We start from the raw sequence: 6,240 nt of genomic DNA on the forward strand, positions 1-6,240 counted from the left end.
CCCAAACTGCACAGTTTAGCACTTCAGCCCTGTAGAGTGACGCATGGGATACTGGTAGAGGGGTATTTACTTACTCTGATTTGAACTATGAATCATGCCAAGCAATATTGAAGACTGAAAGGCCAGCTAAGTGAGCTTGTAATGAGTCTCCCATTGCAAGTCCAGGTCAGGTTCCATATTTTGACATTGACGTTCAGCCTGTCAGATGTAACCATTTCACATCATTAGTTAACAACATTGCCTTCAGCAAAACAGAGGTACACGAAAAAAATGTAGGGACCTCTTTGCTCTTGCTGGGGAAAAAAAAAAAAAAAAAAAAAAAGGTATCTGTACAAAAGGTATCTCTGTACTTAGCCAAGGCAAGGAGGCTGTATTTATTTGTGTGTATGGAGGAGTTTAAAATCTGGGTGTTGGGTAAAATAATGTAATGTCATTTTTTTGTTCAAGGAAATTAATATTTTGTGAGTTTTCAACCCAAAATCTATTTTTAAAATCAAATATACCTCAAAATAAGCTGTTTTCAGAAGACTTTTAACACACTTAACAACATTAACATATCATAGAATCACAGAATCATGAATGGCTGAGGTTGGAAGGAACCAATCATCTAGAATCATCTAGTCCAATCCTCTGTTGAGCAGGATCACCTAGAGCACATTGTGCAGAATGGTATCCAGGTGGCTTTTGAATATCTCCAGAGAAGGAGACTCCATGACCTCTCTAACATATGTTTGGATGCACGTATTTTTCAGGTTTGGATATGGCTTCAGATTATAATCATGATTTTTTTTTAAGATTCCAGGATTTCAGTACAAACTCCATCAATAAATAAATAATAATAATAATAATAATAATAATAAAAATGTGTGCCCTAACACTGCATCTGAAGTTCTAACCTGGAATCATTTAGAAGATCTTGTGGACCTTTTAGTCCCAGAGTTTGACTATAAACATTAAGCAATATTCAGAGTGGAATTTTATAACCAGGGAACAAAAGTTTAAGGGCTGAAGAATCCTTTCACTTGTGAACTTGTAGGGTAATTTTAGACAGCAGACTATAACTTCCCAAATGGAGGAATGGCTTCTTCATTGAATAATTTCCATAGATCTTTATGGAGCTCAAGAGAAGACCTTATTATTTACGCAGAAAGATAAACTAAATGAAATTCCCCAATGTAACAGAAATCTGGAATCTCATGTATTCTTACAGATGTGAGTTCTCTGGAAAAGAGAAGAAAACAAACAATTTTTGGCTAAATAAACTAACATGTACAATGTACAAGTGAAAAACAGACCACTTCCTAATGATGAAAAGCTTCAGAGCATGAAATTCTTGCTTTTATTACTCTAGATCCCAGAAGGACAAAAACATTTACATATTATTGTGCTGATGCTATCAACCTAATCACATGTGCTCACCTTTTTGTGCCAATGAACATTTTTTCTCAAGGTCAAAATCAGAATTTTTTAGAGAAGAGACACATTAGCGTCTGGGCTTTCCTTTGTTCCATTTCATCCCCTTGGCAAGCTGTAATTTTATCTCCCATGGTGAGAAGCAACACTGGGGTTTGATATAATTTTAATTTAAGTATTCAAATACACCAAAGCATACATATTTTGTAGGCTTGCATTTGTGAGCTTTGACTTTAAGCTATGAGTTGAATAGACCTGTGGGAGTGGAGGTATGCAAGTAAGTACCTAGCCTACGAGCATCTGAGAGACATTACTGCTGAGAGACATCCAAGTCACATTTCTACTCCACCTTTCTTCAGAATGGGTCAGGAAAATAACTTAGTGATAATGCATCCATCTGCAGTGTTGGGATCAGGGAGTCCCACAAAGAAAGCAGTGTTCCAGATATTCCTACAACCCTATTAGTCCTGGATTAAAATGGAAAAGAAGAGAAACATGTATTTTCACTTTTGGAAAGACTTGTGTGTATGTCCTGGAAATCTATTAGGGAACAGTCATATTGCAATATATTCAGTAAATTTTTTGTGAGTTTGCAGTTTTTCAAGTCTTTGAACCAACTTGATTTGGTTTTATTTAGTGGCAGATTCTTACCTGACAATTGGAGTTCTATAATTTACCTTAGGGATACACAATGAAATTATTTTAATAAAGAAGAATGAATGGTTAGGGTAGTGGAGTATTGCTTATTGATTCTCTGTTCATTCTTGGGTTTTGTCATGTGTTTATACTATACTCCACAAAGGAATTGTTTATTATTTTCACTGTTTTCCATTTATTAACAATAAGTTTGATCTAAGCAATGCTACAGTCAACTAATTTTCTAAGGTTTGTTCTCTTTCCATGTCAGCTAAGTTATAACAACGATTAAGTTTTCATACCGTTATCCTTTGCTTTTTAGATGACATGAGTTAAAAATGTTCAGCTATATAAAATAGTATCTCCTTGCTGGAGACACTTAGATGGGAAGTTAAAACAAAGGAAACCTCCAGCAAATAAAGTACATAGCAAAGGATAATCAGGAAACCAATGGACTGAGCTGACATCCTACTGAAGGTTGATGTTTTATTGGTGACACCTGAACATACTGTTGACAGTAGTCAACAGGACTTCTAGTCCTGAATTCATTTTCAAAGCCTTTGGTCACCCTTTAAAACTAAATTCAATGAAAAATTGCACAGTTAGATATAATCCTTTGGACAGAGCCTATCTGAGGAGGCAGTTCAATAATGGATTATTGGATAAGTCTATAATTAAATGCTGGCCTTCAAGAAATTGTCTTTCTTGTTTTTATGCTTCAAGCACTCTGAAACATAACCCAGAAATGAGCAACACATAAATCTCATAATATACCTGTAATCCTGCTGGGGTAACCTTATCTGCTGCTGTATTAAAGACAGAATGTTCTGTGCTTATAGGGCTTAACATAAAGGTGTATAATAAGTTTTAAATGGCAAACAAGTCCTTTCTCCCATCTGATCATAGTTGGACTTCAAGAATTATGAATCCCTTATGTCAAAATTCTTCAAACTGACATTTTTGCTGATTTAGCAGTATCCAGCTATTACAGCATTATTGGTTGCATTGTAATTTATGAATTCACTGCTGTCTGAATCACATGGGAATGTGCAATGCATCAGCAGTGAATACTAATGGCAGAAAAACAGCAGGTAGAGGCCAGACCAATTTTATAATTAGAGCTCTGGCATTGCACCCAAGATCTGGATAATATTCCCAGCGCCGTTAAAAACTTTGTATGCAGTCCTGAACGTATAACCTACGTGGAGTTTATCTCATCAGATCTTAGGAGACTAAAAATTGTCTAACACACTTAGCTAGACTCTTTACATAGGAGGTAGAGAGTTTTATCTCCAATAGACAATCCATCTCACCTAATTTAGATCTTTCATTCAGTCTCCCAGTTAACAGTTTCTTTTGAGGAAAACAAATTCTGTTACCCGAGCAAGATTAAAAATCAACTGTACCAAAAATAAATTTTCCATTTAATGTCTTGTCAGCAGACATTATCAAAATGAATTTGCTGTTGGTTTTGGTTGGTTGGTTGGTTGGTTGGTTGGTTTTTATCCTAACACTACACCTATTAGAAACACCTGCACTCAGATCCCAGCAGAATTTGTGGGGAGTACTTTGGAGAGAGGACCAACTGGTCACACCAACTGTTGCTCAGCACTCTGAGTTAAGAGAAACTTCATTTATTTTCCTTCCTTCCTTCCTTCCTTCCTTCCTTCCTTCCTTCCTTCCTTCCTTCCTTCCTTCCTTCCTTCCTTCCTTCCTTCCCTCACTCCATTCTTCAGTTTTATCTCAAGCTGAGAAATGGCAGTCCGAAAGTAGGGAAATAAATAGAGAAAAATGATTCTATAGACGCTGATACACAAGGAAATGCTAGTGATGAGGAAGTGTTGCATGCCAGAACAGGGAATTATGTACTCATTCTTATCCCCTGCCTGTCTCCCCAAGCTTTGTGTTTTGCCTCTGCTTCATTCAGCTTCTTTAAGCCACTCCCACAAGTTTGGCTGCCGTGGTGATGACCATCAGAGAAAAGCAATAAGGAGAAGTAGGAGGGTGGCTGAAATAACTCACTGTGGTGAGACAAACTCTATATTTGTTGGCACATTTCGTTTGCATTAATTTTTGTGGAGGGGGATATTGGATCAAACATATTTACTTGTATTTTGTCTTTTTCCTTTTCAAAATGAGTAGTTTGATATATTTTAATTGACAAAATAACAACAACAACAAAAAAACTACTTTAATGTTTCTAATTATTGCTGCTCAAATATTATGAGTGAAATCAACAAGAGTTACCATAGTCATATTTATGTTAGAGATAAAAGTAATCTTGTTTTACTACAAGATTAGTTTGAATAAGGTTAGAGAAGGTAGGCCTTCTCTAGAAGAAGCCTTCTACCAGAGCCTAAACTTGCAATTCTGGAAAAACAAAGGCATTATGATTTAGAACAAAAAATATTAATTTCCCATGAAATAAAACTGTCTGAAACAAAATCAAAAAAATATTTTAGCTGTGACATTTGTCTTTATATCCTTCAGACTTGTAACTTTGTAACTTTTTTAACTGCATATTTCAGATACACTTAATGATATCAATTTCAAACAATGTAGAATTTGAAATCAAGTTAAACACATTCACTATCACTGTCAAATCTTTGTCAATGACAGTGACATATTCTTGCAAAGTATTCTGATCTTGATTGAAAAATACTGTCATACACTTTTTCAACCATTTTTAATTAGTTGCTCTCAACCTCATCCTTTATCTGCTGTCATCCAACAGGCAAGGCCTTGGACTGGGACTTTGGAGGTTGGTATTCAATCTGAAAAGAATAGCGGCTCTTATGTGGTCTTCAGTTAAATTATTTATTTACCGCGTGTTTCAGTTTCTCTTGTTTAAAATACAATTAATCTTAATCAGTGGGCACTCAATATACTAGTTAGAAAACTAAACTAAATATTTGATATTTCAATTCAAAAATTTCAAATCTAGATGATGTGATGACACTATTCACAGATATTCTTGTAGATAAAGAAATAAACAGTTAAACTCTGTAAGAAGTAAATGTAGCATTTCACCTTCAGTCACCAGTCCAGTCCAATCATTGGTGACCCAAAATTGTTCCCATCTGTAGGTTTTAGGTGGTCTTAGCTTATCTTAATGAACAGATGTCTACATCATTAAAAATCCTTTTCACAATTAACATTAATTGATACCAGTGTTGGAAAGATTGGAAAATGACCTGGACTGTGAGACTTTCCTCTAAACTGTATAAGTGAATTCACTAGAACAGGCAATGAGAAGTAACTGAGGGACACCTGAGGAATTTCCTTCCAAATGCATCTGCTGGGTTAATGAAAAATTTCAGATTGGAGCACGAACAAATTAAATATTAATAAATATTAACTAATATGCATTTGATATATATATATATATATATATGTATATATATATATATATAATGATAACAGTCAAATATCAAATTGATTTTCACAGAATTATTGAATGTCTCCATTCCATGAGGAAGGACTTATTTCTGGCTGGTAGATAGGTAATAAAATTGGGCATGTATTTTCCTTCTGAGGCAAAAGAGATTAGAAGAATCTCTCCTCCTCAGGCAGAAATGTATTCTATTGCAGGCCTGAATAATTTAGTGTGTCTTGCCTGGTGTACAGGAGAGATAAACTCACATAGGTGTCACTTACATGAGCTTGAGACTGGAACAGCTCTTGATTTGTGAGGAGATGAGGATCCATTTCAAGCACCTAAATGCCTTTGTAAATTTTCACTTTATATATATATATATATATATATATATGTATATGTGTGTGTATATATATGTATATATAATTGATTAGATGATCATTTCCCCCAGTCATCAGGGACTTCTACAACAAAAAGTCACAGGTGGTTTTTGTTTCACTTACCCACAGCAAACTAGAATATCTTTCATATTTATTCTATGTTAAATCTTTTTTTTTTTTTTTGAAGAATTGTTTCTATGATTGTGTCAGCTCGCATTCTAAATATGAATTTTCTAGAACCGTGCATCTCAAAAGAAAGTACCATGCTATCTATATATAAGAGGTGTCTTGACATTTGATCGACATTTTATGTCCCAGTACTTGAAGGAGATGAAAACAGTTCTATGGTTAGTATTAATAACGGTCATCCATTTACAGTTTGGTTTGGAAAATGACATTCAACTGCTTTCTTTCCTTGATGCATTGATACTCAGA

This window comes from Cygnus atratus, chromosome 1 (assembly GCF_013377495.2).
Source record: "Cygnus atratus isolate AKBS03 ecotype Queensland, Australia chromosome 1, CAtr_DNAZoo_HiC_assembly, whole genome shotgun sequence".
Taxonomy (NCBI): Eukaryota; Metazoa; Chordata; class Aves; order Anseriformes; family Anatidae; genus Cygnus; species Cygnus atratus.